The sequence below is a fragment of the Arabidopsis thaliana genome, chromosome 3, assembly GCF_000001735.4.
Source record: "Arabidopsis thaliana chromosome 3, partial sequence".
NCBI lineage: Eukaryota > Viridiplantae > Streptophyta > Magnoliopsida > Brassicales > Brassicaceae > Arabidopsis > Arabidopsis thaliana.
In genome coordinates, this window is record NC_003074.8 from 15,292,429 (window position 1) to 15,306,713 (window position 14,285).

At 35.4% G+C, this 14,285-nt stretch overlaps 3 pseudogenes across 3 annotated transcripts; all 3 read right to left on the minus strand.

Annotated features, from left to right (window-relative positions):
• Positions 1-6,936: 6,936 nt before the first annotated feature.
• AT3G43352 lies at positions 6,937-7,212 on the minus strand (annotated as a pseudogene; the record flags this gene model as incomplete). The annotated part of the gene is made up of 1 exon: positions 6,937-7,212.
• A 2,608-nt stretch (positions 7,213-9,820) lies between these two features.
• On the minus strand, positions 9,821-11,841 carry AT3G43355 (annotated as a pseudogene; the record flags this gene model as incomplete). Its single annotated transcript has 1 exon — positions 9,821-11,841.
• Positions 11,842-12,142: 301 nt separating this feature from the next.
• On the minus strand, positions 12,143-13,934 carry AT3G43356 (annotated as a pseudogene; the record flags this gene model as incomplete). The annotated part of the gene is made up of 1 exon: positions 12,143-13,934.
• Between the last annotated feature and the right edge of the window lie 351 nt (positions 13,935-14,285).

A 14,285-nucleotide genomic window follows, 5' to 3' on the forward strand; every position in this document is an offset into this window, starting at 1 on the left:
CATCATGAGCTTACAAAGAAAAAAAAATCAGGGGAAGATATTTGTACCTTGCAACTAGAAACAGCGATGATGTTCGAAATTCTTTGTAGTCCAAAGGGAAGTTGCCCTGCAAATATGAGCTTGGCTGGTTATGCTGACATTGTCAAATTAACCTTCTTCACCCATGGAAGCGCCGCAACTACATCATTTGCCTCATTCTCAAACTACAAAAGAGTGGTAATCCATCAAACAAACATAACTACGATACACTAAAAAAACACTGATTCATTGCTCATATAACTAAGGATATAGCTCAAAAATCTTTAGTTATATTTTTGGTTTATGTCATTTACCAACGAAACCTATAACAGAAAACCAATAAATTTCAGCCTTGAACAAACAATCTAAAACAGAACAAATTGGTACCTAATTAATTTTAATCTAGCTTCGGTACCTTAAGTTTATTTGGGTGGAAGACGAAGCAAATACTGAAGCAAAATACAAATGAGTTTTGTATTATTTGTATGATTTGGAATGAAAGACGAACCTGCAATCGACCAAGTTATAGTGATTTGGAATGAAAGATTTGAGCTGCAAACGGGAAAGAAGAGATTTTTCTTCACAAATTCTTACAAAATTTTTGATGGTCGTAAAAAGCCGCAGTCAGCCGTAGTCAGCCGCAGTCGTAGGAAGTCATGTAATTTCCAATCAATTTTTGTTTGTCAGAATTCCATTGAGTTTTAGGTATAGTTTTTTATTTATTAAATTTGTAAATAATTAAATCAAACATAATAGAATCTAGAGCCTATATATCTTCATTGGACCAAATTAGGCCTACGACTAAAACCAACACACAATACATAAACTAATTCAAAGTTGGGCCAAAAACTATATGTTCTCAAACAAATAAAATACGTAATATAACTTGGATACAAAATTTTCACATTTAATATAAACTAAATATGATGTATTAATATAAATATGATATTTTAAAACAAAGACAATCTATGCAGCATTAATCATTATATTCAAATAGTAATAAAGTTAAAACATATTATGGCATCACTTTTACACTTAGATAATTAAAACAAAGTATTCAATTTTATTTATGAAAAATATTAATGTCCGTGCTGTATAGCACGGGTTATGATCTAGTAGAAAGTGTATATTTGATGTTATCTCGATGTAGACCAAGTTTGAATTCAACCTACATAAATTTCTCCTTCTCTCTTGATTATGGTAAGTTTTTTAAAGAATTTTGTCTAACAACTTTACGAGCTTCTCTAGCTTAAAATTAGACAATTAGTATATTATTGGATTTCAAAATATGTGAGATTTCAGGGACTGTTATTGAATTGTGGTTTTAAATGGACTTGAATAGACAAATAATATGTGGATTAAATTTTGAAGTCCAATGCTTATAGTGTGGGCTAACTTGGAATTTTGAAATACTTGATAAATGATGGGATTGTTTTTGTTCATGTTTTATGAGTAAAAATACAATCAAATAAAAAATGAAAAAAAAAAATATATTGAATAACAATTGTTTTCAATCATTTTAGAATACATCAAACAAATACTAATCCAATAACATTAGCTTTTTAACGTACTTTTATAAATACATAATTGAATAAAATTTGATTTCAAAATGAATTAAAATGCCCGAATGAAATAATAAAGTCGTTAAACAGTAGCTAACTGGTCACCTAAATTAGCGGCTACATATTTAGTAGTTAGTTAGTCGCTTAATTTGGCTATTATACTAACAATTATTTATACATGTCTCAAATTACCAACGGACTAGCGACTAAAGTGTTTTAGCCACAATTAAATTGCTAAGAAATTGTCAACTAATCGCAAGTTAACGACGCCGAATGAAATCGATAATTCTATGTTTTCTTATAGTAAATATAAATCTCTTGCCAATCGCTTTCATTCTATGTTTTCTTAATGACAAACAACACAAATAAACTATTTAAGAAAATTAAATTCATATCAAACTTTCTCCTTCAAATCTAAAGTTTCATTTATATGATGATGATATAGATTATAGAATATAATAAGAAAATTTAAACTTTTAGTAATTTTGTAAAAAAAAAAAATTAATATATGCCAACAGATTAAAGAAATGTCAATGAATGAATAAATTGAATGATCTATGTGGTTTGTGCTAATGTATAGGTGATTAGGTGAGAATAAGTACCAAAAGGATCAATGCCCCTGGTTGAGTCAAAGTAGAAGGACTATTGAGAACAAGATGGTACAATGATTTTTCCATAGTTCAAAGCTCATTGATTGATTTATCAAACTCTGTCAATTTTTTTCTTTTTTTTTTCTCCTTTTTAAAAAAAGTCGTGAACTTTTAAATGGTTGTGGTGATGAATAATAATGGGTCTGAATGGATGGCGTGTAAAAGACAGATCACACTTAAGATGGAGGGACCACAATTAATTTTCACATTCATGATTTGGGTCATTTATATACAAAAAAAAAGAATATCTGCATGTAGATCATATTTTCTTGTCCTTTAGTGATAAAAAGTGTGTGATCCATAAAGCAGTCCATGCTATCAATTTATGAGCGTTCTATCTACAAAACACACATTTTAAAAAGTAATTATTTTCTTAAAAATTAAAAAGATTATTTTTCTTATCGAAAATTCTTTATAAATCACAGCTAATTTTCATTGTTTTCACATTTCATATCAAGTTCTATTATTTTCAAGTTCATATAAGAAGTTCAACATTTTCTCTCCTTTTTGGGCAAAAAGAAGTTCAACACCTCTTTAACATATATTCTCCAATTTTTAGGTAACTAATTTATTTATGTAAAACTAAAACTATATTTCTTTACATATAATTATAAATATATATGTACTATCTAAATGTATAAATACAAATAATTACTATAATACTTATATATTTTTATACAAATTCTTTTACATACAATTATACCATATTTGTAAAGAAAATTTACCATATATATGTAGTTGTTATCATTGTTTTATTTAAAGATAGGAGATATGGATGCTTTAGAGATAGTTGATGACATCTATTTATTCATTAATCAAAGGAGAGAAGTTATCATTTAAGTTTATGAATTATTACCATGAATTATACTTATTTTGAGAATTAGTTCTAAAATTGATAGGCAAAGTAATGATACCATGTGAAGAAAAAATAAGTTATAAAAGAGAGTTTAAGACTTCAAGAATAAGAAGCCATCACATTATATATACTTTTCACCATCATTTTTAAAATACAAATAATGTTATTTCAAATAATCAATAAACATTATATATATCATATGTAATCAAACATATATATATTAAATATGCCAATATCTACAACAAACGTTTACACAATCCTAACATTTACAATATTTATTTCTCATTCATCTGACATGAACATGGATATCCATGACATCAATTTTGGCATCCATGTGTATTGGGACATCAATACCACTCTTTTTCCACCTCATTATCTTTTTACTATTTCTGAGAAAATTTTTGTTGCTCTCTACTAAATTGATAACATATTACTTTTTAAAAAAAGTTGTGGAATATAGTGATTATAACCCCTATGGTGGTAAGGATCGGTTTCTACATGAAGCTTTTTGAGTGAAACTCGAACAACAGGAAGAAAGACTGTGTTATTACCTCCGATGTCTAGGAGTACGACCCCTGCAAGTACATAAAACTAATTTATTAAAACAAGTAAAAAACAATTATATTTTTTATTAAGTTAATGTTTTGTTTACTAAAAAAATATTTTTCACTCAATGTCCCAAATCGAGTTTACCCCATTTTTCCTTCAAGCAAGATATCTTTTATAACATTTTTAAGGAATGCCCACCCTTTACGATCTTAATGATTACTTTAGATCCTGATTTTGGACCTATGATGTCCAAATTAAAAAAGATGAGATTCATAATTCAGTTCTTCTATCTTGTAATATTGGATCTAATGACTAACTTGATGTAGATCATATCAAATAATTTTGGAAGTAAATGATAGAAATATGTGGATCCATATGATACAAAGAGTTGGTATATAGATCACGTATAATACACGGAGTTAAGATCTATTAGTATTTCTAATTATTAGACTTTAATTTGTATTTGTATTATAATAGGTATATTTGATAAGTTGACTACTTGTTTATTAGCAGAAGCGAGAGCATATTTGAAGGTTATCTATACCGATGAAAATATCTCTCTTCACGAAACATATTGTAAAAGAAACTATGACATTTCAGAAAATTGTTGGTTCAGAGACGTCAATTTGATAACCGAGCTCATTGCTTTGATTTCTCTACCACACTTCTATACGAAGGTCTATTGGAAAAACTCATTAAAGATTGAAATTTCTTTTGAGTTCAATATGAAGGTTTAGAAAATGTAGACTTATGTGCGAGCAAAATTTCATGATGGAATGGCAACCGTCACTCACTAGATTTAGTCGGGTGGTTCAATGCAATCAGTGATGTCAGATGATGTTGAGTGTAAAGTTAACCCTTCAAATTGATAGATAATTTTAGAATATAAATTTTTTATTTAGTCTTCAAAATTAGTAAAATTTATTAAAAAGAAAATACATGTTCAATATTTAATATAAATGATTGTCAAAAGATGCATCTAAACAAGAGAATGATCTTACTTAGTTACCAACACTTAAATTCCTGATGGTGTTGGATCTCGCACAATAGACCATCAAATTCATCAAAGACTCATTATTTTACAAAGTCTAAGAAGGTTTACACATAGGAGGTGATTTAATATTGTCATTAATTGGTGTTTTGATTCATGAATCAAAGGAGAGAAGTTATCATTTAAGTTTATTGAATTATTGCCATGAATTACTTATTTTGAGAATTAGTTCTAAAATTGATAGGCAAAGTAATGATACCATGTGATGAAGAAATATGTTACAAAGGAGAGTTTAAGACTTCAAGAATAAGAAGCCATCACATCATATATACTTTTCACCACCATGTTTAAAATACAAATAATGTTATTTCAAATAATCAATATGCCAATATATATCGTTTAATCTCTTGATTTTTTGTGGTTAATTTATGTCATTTTGTTTAGTCGATTTTGTGTTTATCTAATGAAACTTTGGTCTCAGCTTTTTACATTATAAATCTAATCTATCTACATTATTTATCCACTGTTTCTTTTACATTTTAGATAATCTATAGATTTGACAAATCAAGAAAATGGTGGATCATAAGCATAATATTGCATCGAACGGTTCCAATTAAAATAGATTAGAGTATAAACAATTCATAGTTTTAGGGAGTTTATTAAACACTAAGCTAGTAATAGGAGTCATGGTTTCTTCTATGATGTATATTCTAAACACTTCAATTAGCAATTGACTTACAAGCACATAAGATTTAAGTCAACAAAACCTTGAATAATTCAATAACATTTTAAATCAATCTACAGAAATCAATTATCACATGAATTTTTCAAATTTCAAAGAGATATTCAACAATCTAAAACACACCTTAATGGCAATTTTAAAGCTTTTTGAAATTGAACCACCATTTTTATTTGGTATTTTTGTTCTATTTCGAATTCATCATTGTTGTTCCATAATCACATATGCAAATCGTAACCAACGTATATAACAACGTTTCTGTTTTTGAAGTAGAACTCAATTATTACAAAACAATAACTTACTTGTGATCTCTTCTTCTTCTTACGTGATGAACGTACGGTGATAGTGGCTTGCGATATCACAATCTCCTAAGACAGAATTTAGCCCTCTATGGTGGTGTAAGTAGCTTTGTGTAGGCTTCTATCTTGCATGATACAACTATCGATCTCTGTTTTAACACCGCATAGAGACCCTAGCAAACTTTACTTTGAGATTCTTAGATATTGATTTGGAGAAGTAGAAGATGAGAATCAATCCCAATCTTTCTCTCATTTGTTTCTCTTGTATTGTTCTTGTCTATTGTCTCTCTCAGTCTCTTCTCTCTTAATCGTCATCGTCTCTTATATATTAATGAATCGATGTTTAATCCAAGAGATGCTTCTCTTATCTCAACCGGTGTATCGGTAAAAACGTAACCAAGAGAGTTAATCTAATTTGCACAAGTAGAACGGTATTTACATAAATACAAATGTTTATGTAAAAAAATATGTTTATATAAAATAAACACCAACAATATCCCATATTTTCTTATTCAAACATATAAATATCCCACATTTGAATTAGAAAATAAGCTCCACAATATCTGAGAAAATAGAATCATTATGCATCGGTAAAGGTGTCTTTTAGACTTGAACCTTTCCTAGTAAACACATATTGGATTTACTCTGTAGGTAGTGAACTCTTGTCTTGAACTAACCACGTTTGAGAGCAAATCGAGACAATAAGTGAAACACATAAACTATCAGCTCATTTCATGTTTATACAGTTGCGTTCATTTTGGTCCTGAACATATCCCGACTTCGTGAGAGCTCTAGAGAATTTAGCCATTTCAATTCTCATAGGTGCGACCACGACACCACTCCAATATAGGTAACACTCTTGTCTTGAACTAACCACGTTTGATAGTAAGCTGAGACAATACGTGAAACACATAAATTATCAGCTCATTTCATGTTTATACGGTTGTGTTTATTTTGGTACTGAACATATCCCGACTTCGTGAGAGCTCTACAGAATTTAGCCATTTCAGATCTCATAGGTGCGACCGTGACACCACTCTAATATAGGTAACATTAATTAAGAATAGTCCATTCTATTCCACTTTTTTAAAAAATTATTAATGTTATTAAGAAAAAATGTTCATCCCTTTAAACATCAATGAAAATACATTTAACTTTATAGGAATAAGTAATATGTATCTCTTTCTTGAGTCTTCCTCAGCCAGTTTGCCTCTTGAACCTAAACCATGGGATCTCCAATATTGCTAGGTAAGGTTTCCACCAAGTGATGAGTCATTTTGTTGGCTTTAAACCCATTCCCCTCGAAGTGAATACGACTAGCTCTTTCGGTAGGCCTTTAGTCAAAGGATCAGCCAAGTTATCCTTTGATCTAATATAATCCAATGCTATCACTCCATTGGAAAGCAATTGTCGTATTGAAGCATGTCTCCCTCGAATATGCCTTGACTTGCCATTAAATTTTTTATTTTTCACTATATTTGAGGTATCCATATTATCACAATGGATACATAGTACGGTTACCGGCTTTGGCCATAATGAAATTAGTTGGTTCCGACATTTCATCAAACACTTGTTAGGTGGAGAAAGTCTGAAATCAATTTTCAATTGATCAGAAAGAAAATAGCATTAAGAACTCCTAAAACAGAAAGGAATCATGCATATAAACACTTAGCTAGCTAAAGAAAAGAGGAATCCACCTAAACCTAACCCATCCTCAAGAACTCTGAAGAAGACTACTCAAGAACAATGTAGAACATCATAGAACAAAACCCTGAAAATTCATAAAACTTAGAAATCATTATAAACTTAGCAAATGATAGATCTCAATAAGATAAACAAGTTTGCAGAAGAAATCAAATCCAAATTCTTAACACAACAACCAGAATATGCAAAAGAGAATCTAAGAACCCTAATATCCTGCAGACAAAGCAAAGATATTTTGGGCAAAAACATAAGAGGTTTATTTATAGGCAATCCTAGGTTGCCCTAATTGGGAATAAGACAAAATAAGAAAGTCGGCGCTGCATCACTCGGGTTTTGGCGGAGTAGAAAAGTCGAGTGGCTTCCTCTTGGTCACATCACTCGAGTCTTAGCCGAGTGGCTTGGTCGAGCAGCTTCTCTTCTTCCTTAAGTGCAGTACTCGGCCTCCAGCCGAGTGCCTTGGTCGAGTAGACTCCTTGTTCTTCACGTGTGCTCCACTCGGCCTCCAGCCGAGTATATAAGCCGAGTATACTTCAAGTCCTTCCTTAGATCCCACGAACTCGAGTCTGTCCATCCCTTGTGCTAGAAACCTCCAAGTTGAGTCCAAAAGTACCTGATTCACCTGTAAAACACTCCAAATGCAAGTATGTTATGCAATGCAATGCAAAATGTGCAAAGGAAGGAAAATAGACTAAGAATGCATGAAAAGAGACATGAAACTAAGCTAAATGCATGAAAAATAAGGGCTTAAAAAGGTTAAAATCTAGTGTTATCAACACTCCCAAACTTAGCTCTTTGCTTGTCCTCAAGCAACAATAGAACTAGGCTAGGAGTGAGGCCTTCGGGGATTCAGAACCAAAATATGCATGTAAAATAAATAGTCTCAATGTCAATGTTGCTAGTTCTAGAGTGCTAGGTTGAATGATCTCTACTTAAAAACTTAAGCCATCTTCTTCACAACACAACCTAATCTTTCACTTAGTCTATTCAAGCATTCAAATCAGCATATTCCTTTTAACATTCATTAAGCAAGAGCCATGGATCATACTACACAATGCATATTAAACTCATTTGGCTAAGGGCAAAGGGTCAAGAGACAAAAATGGTCCCTTAAAGAATAGGCTTTAGTAACAAGGGATCTCTCAAGAATGATTAAGCTTTAGTAGAATGCTTAAGGTAAGTCCCAAGTTATGCATATAAAGATAAGATCCCATCTACCCAAAGTGTAATCAATGACGATCTAATGGCAATCCAATCTCCCATCCCAATTAAGAACTTAACTCTTCCCTTTTGCATTCATAATCTTTTGAACTCTTTCTTAACCCATTCTTTTCTTTTTCTCTTAACTCTAGGAGAAGCTTTCTTTTTTTCTTTGATACTTCTAGCGGGTTTGGCTTTCTTTAGTGCTAAGGTTCTGTTTTGAATCTCTATTAAGCTTAGGGCTTTTTACTCTTCTTCATTAGCTAACAATAATCCAATCTTTTTCTTTAACAATCTCAAACCCTTTACTAGACTTTTTCTAACTTCTTTAGCTTACTTCTCCTAGAATCCTTTTCCCTTTTCTTGTAAACAATGAATTCAACCCTTTTTCTCTTTTAAACTCTTCCCAACCCATATAATAAGTACCCACCTAGTCCTATCTAGTCCGGATAACGCGAATTAGAACTACATGAGATACTATCTTTGTCGTTACAAACCTAACACTTTCTACCAAGCTTAATCGAAATAAGACCTCACAAACACTCACAAGTGATATATGGCTTGAAAGAAGGCTTAGGTTAGGGTATGGAGAAACTGCTCTAAAGGTGAGAGACAGCTATTTGGATCAACAAGAGTGGTGAAATGAATAACAAGATCCAAATATTTTAAGGGTAACCATGAGTTTAACAAACAATGCATAGTATGATAATTAAAAGTCAAATTATGGTTCAAATTGATAGGGAATAGCTTCAAATCACAGCGAGTTTCGACTAAGGAAGATCAAGTGTATGAATTCAAAAGATGGTGCGGTTTTACTTCAAGTTCATTCGGTTAAGCACTAGACAACTAACAACAAGGGCATTGAAACTATCTAGTGAACATTGCAAAATTACAAGGCTATGATCATCATTATCCCCTATGCAAGTGCAAAATGCAACAACCTATATGATAACATTCTAAGAACAGCCCTAATAATGCAAACGCAAACTACATGACACTCTATTTTTTTTTTGGAATCATTTTCGAAAAATTTTCAAATTTTTATGGGGTTTTCTATGCCTTAGATGATGCAAAAATTTGAATAAGAAAACATGAAACAATGTTAGATACATCCTGAACTCTCCCCCAAACTTAAATTACACAGTCCCTTGTGTAATAAAAATTCAAAGGAGAATTCAAGAGAAATAACCACACAAAGAAAGAAATAAAAGAAATGCAATGATATATACAGTGAAATGGAGTGATACCTCAACGTTCAGACGAAAAGGTTCTGGACAAACTCGTCCAGGCGGTCTTGTGTGTACTCATGATCATGGGTGGAGGTGTTGGGGTTGTACTCGTTTGGCCGGTCGAGCATGTAGCCCGAGTAGTACTCCTCTCGGCTCGGGTCAGCATTCAGAACCAATCGGTTCACTGGACCGGGTGGGCGCCTGTTGAAACAACGATCTGAGAAGGTGGAGCTTCTCCCGAGCTTGTAATTTGAGGCTCTTGGCGGGGTGAAACGAACGTCCCTTTGTGGTGCCACACTCGTTGAGTTACATCTCCTGAACTCGGGTGGAGGTGGTGGCGATCTCTGTCTTCTTTGCAGCTCCTGAATCTGAACCGCCATGCCGTTCATTGCCCTCTTCATCTTTCTCACCTTCTTCTTCAACCCACTGATCAACTTTCTCTGAAACTTCCCTAGGCCCTTGTGCATTCCCAGCTTCTTGTGGACTTGACCGGGATCTCTCTCTTGATCGGACTCATCATAATCTTCAAAGAAATACTGCTCCACTGCAGCTTCACACGAGTCTTCTTGCTCATCAAACTGTTCAGCTCGACTGAACTCAGCTTGTTCATATTCGGTCTGGCCATACTCGGCCGAGTATAAGCTTCCTGCTCAGCTTCTTCTTGGTTGAACTCTGCTCCTTCTTCTTGTGACTCACTCCCCATGTTCGACTCTGCTTGTAAAGGCGCAAGGACATTGACTAAGATTGATGGTGGAGGATCAAAGTCAATGTTGTTCCCAATTCTAACTGTGATGTACTCCTTGCAAGGAAGTGCTAACCTAGAGAGACCTAGCGTGGGGTGCTTGAACTTGAAATGGAGTTGATCAGCTGGGGCAGATCTATCCAAGTAGCATTTCCTCTTCAAGTACTCCATATCAATGTAGTTTGCTGTGACAGTGGGAGTGTGAAGAGGAACTCCAGCAGCTATTAGGATGGGTGTGATCACTCCTCCAGCACATAAGCTTCCTCCATAGCCGGATTGGTGGATATCGGTGGCATACTCTCTGAAACCTATCAAGTGATCAGTCAACACCACCGAAAGGGATGTATCAGCCCTATCCCCTTCCATCACTATATTCTTCCTTGTTTGCCCCAAAATGAAACATAAGGTGAGATCAAGCATCTTCAGCTCTCCCTGATTAACATGGTCGGTTGTCTTCTTTGGGAAGAAGGCACTTGCAATCCAAAGGTGGAGATACCTAAGCACCGGGCTCCTTATCAATGAACTCTTGGCCCTAGATGACTTGTAGGGGAGTGGACCGGCGATTGTCAACCATAGATCATGGAGCTCGTCCTTGCTGAAGTTTTGGCGGATCCCATACTTGGTGGGGAACTTGAATACAGCATCCAACTGCCTAATAGGGAGGGAGTAGTGAATCCCAAACACCATGAATGTGATATAGCCAACTCCCTTATGTATCTCTCTCTCCCTCTCCTCTGCATAGAAATGGAGCTTCAAAGTGGCTAGGAACTGGCAGCTCTCAGTTTGGTATCCCTCACACTTGTAGGAGAAGAATGTCCCCAGCTTGGCCATCTCCATGAGGTAGTCAACATCTCTACAGATCCCCAAAGCTTGCATGGTATGCCTATGGGGATATCTTGTCCCCTCAAAGCTCAACTCCATGAGGTACTGGTAGTGTTCTTCAATTGTAGGCTCCTTCTTCCTTCTTGGGTTGTTACTTCTTCTCCTTGCAGGAACTATTGGGACCTCCTCAGCAATTTCCACATCTTTCCCACATGCTTCCTTCTCTAGCACAGGCTCTTCCTCTATTGCAGCTGGCTCGGACTCCCAGACCTTCTTGCCTCTTACAATTTCCTCTCTGGCACCCGCAGTACGACCCACAGAAGGCTCTGGGGCTACACTCGGCCACTGTACTCGGCCTGTCAACCGAGTAAAACCAGGACTCACAGCTTCCTGATTCCATGACGGACCCTTCTCATTTATCATAGCAAACCCTCTCGCCACAGCTCGAGCAGAGGCTCTCCTTCTTGATTCTTCGGGATCCATGATCTTGGGATGATTTACTTCAGATAGTCACCACAAAATAACCCAAAGTAGGTCAAAAGTAGAAGAGAAATTAATGTTTAAAACTGAACAAAGGCTGTAGGAGAGGTTTTGAAAAGGTTTGTATGGAGAGAAAACAAGAAATTATGGCTAAGTTTCTGGGAATTCTAGAGAGAAGTGAGAGTAAAATCTTGAAATGTTTGGAGAGAAGAAGTAAAATTTGAAATTTTTGAGCAAAGAGAGAGTGTAAGTGACTTAGCTTGTTGAGTGTGGTTTTATAGACAAGAAGATTTGATCCTAGCCCTCCAAACACCTTAGATCTTCACCCTTCATTTGGTCAAGGGGACATGCTTTCACTATTTGCAGAAGAATCTCTGATGGGCTTTGGGGAGCAAGATTTGATTGGTGGGGCCGAGTAAATTTGAATTCAAATTCGAATTTGAATTGTGTTGACCTCGCACGTGTGAACTCGGCCGACATACTCGACGCGCGTGTCGAGTACAGTTTTGGGCCTGATGGGCTCTTTTTCTTACTCGGCTTCAGCTCTTCCATCTTGAGGTCCAGCTTTTCAATGGTTTCCCCTTGAGATCCATACTGTTTCCTGAGCTCCATAAGCTCTCTAGCAATAGGACCAACATCAAAATGGTTCCTCTTAGTCTCAACCTCTGAGCTAGGTTCTCCTTCTATCATAAGAGGCTCCTCGGGCTCTCCTAGGTGGTGAGTCGTAATGGAGTACGAAATAAAATTTTCCCACCCACTCAACAACTCAGCATCTAAATTTCTTTCTTCAATGAAGAAAAGATGCCCTTCTATGGTGGGCTTCTTCATCTTCTTAGGAATATCAAAGCTCATATGGAGATTCTTACCAAGGTTCAAGTCGATCTTACCCATTTGCACGTCGATAAGAGCGCCCGCAGTTGGTAGAAATGGTCTCCCAAGAATGAGAGGGTCTTTCGGTTCCTCATCCATCTCTAGAACCACAAAGTCGGTTGGAATTTTGACTGATCCAATCTTTACCGGTAAGTCTTCTAGCATCCCATGAGGCACTCTCACTGATCTATCAGCTAGAATAAGATGAATGCTGCTAGGCTTGAACTTATCAAATCCCAATCTCTTTGCAACAGACAAAGGCATCAAACTAACCGAAGCTCCCAAATCACAAAGACTATTGTTGAACACTAAGGATCCTAGTGAACAAGGTAGACTGAAGGAACCTGGATCACCTAGCTTCTTTGGTATCACCTTCCTTTGAATGATAGCACTACACTCAAAACTCAATTCAACTATTTACTTAGCTTCTTGGGATCTTTCCATAATCACTTCCTTGGGAGTATCAACCAAGGGTATCTTCTCTTCCAACTCTTTGATACACTTGATGAACATCATCTTATGTTTCTGGAAGATCTTTTCATTAATCTGTGCAATACTTTCTGGAAATGCCGAAGGTTCATAGGGAGGTGGAATAGGGATTGGGTTGCTCGGGTCATGTGCTCGTTCGACAAGCCGAGCAAAGAAGTCGAGTTTAATTTCCTGTCTTGATCTTGGTCGCAAAACCTCCCCTTCTTGAATCCCACTGTCCTCAGTGGCAGAATTACTAACTGTGGAGATAGCATGGGCATACTCCTTTGGATTTTGAACAGCTTTTCCAGGAAGTTGTCCAGGGTGCTTAGGAGCTGAAGTATAAGCAATGTAGCCCTCCATGCTCTTGACTCTATTGTTAAGTGCATCAATCTTTATATTCAAGTCGTTATAAGAGCAATCAATCCTAGTGGTAAGCTCAGCTAGCTTCTTATCCATGGTCATGGAACATGAAGCCTATCCTTGCACAAGTTGTTGAAGTAGAGTCTTCATCTCTGAGTCTTGTGCTGAAGTGTGCTGTTGTTGCTGGGTGAAGCCTGGAGGTCCAAAGTTGCCACATTGTTACTTCTGTAAGAGAGATTATGATGAGGGGGCTTGTAGTTGTTGAATCCCTTGTTGTAGCCACCTTGATTCTGTAGGTAGCTAACCTCCTCAATAGTAAGGTTCTCCCCATCTTGGAGTTGTGTAAGCTCTTCTTCTGTAATGTAGTGGACATTTCTCTGTTGAGCAAGCACCAAATAACAACGGCGCCAAATTGATACAAGGGTTTTCTGTGTCAATTCCCTAAATGCATCTTATGTCATTGCAGCATTTAAGGTGTCAATCCAAATGGGTGTAATTGCTATCAATCATGATATGATTAGAGAATACTAAGTCAAGCGAAGTGTGAATAGGTTTGGTGTGTTTCTACTAAACCTAAGCAACAGATTAACATGTAAATCAAATTTAGAAATTGAACTATACTAAGCAGAAGATAAAGAACATGAGTGATAAAACCAAGAAGTAAATGCAAGAACCAGAGAGTAAACCAAGCACAAAGAGAAGCACTCAGTCGAGTAAACTACCAACAGGTCGAGTACAATACTAAA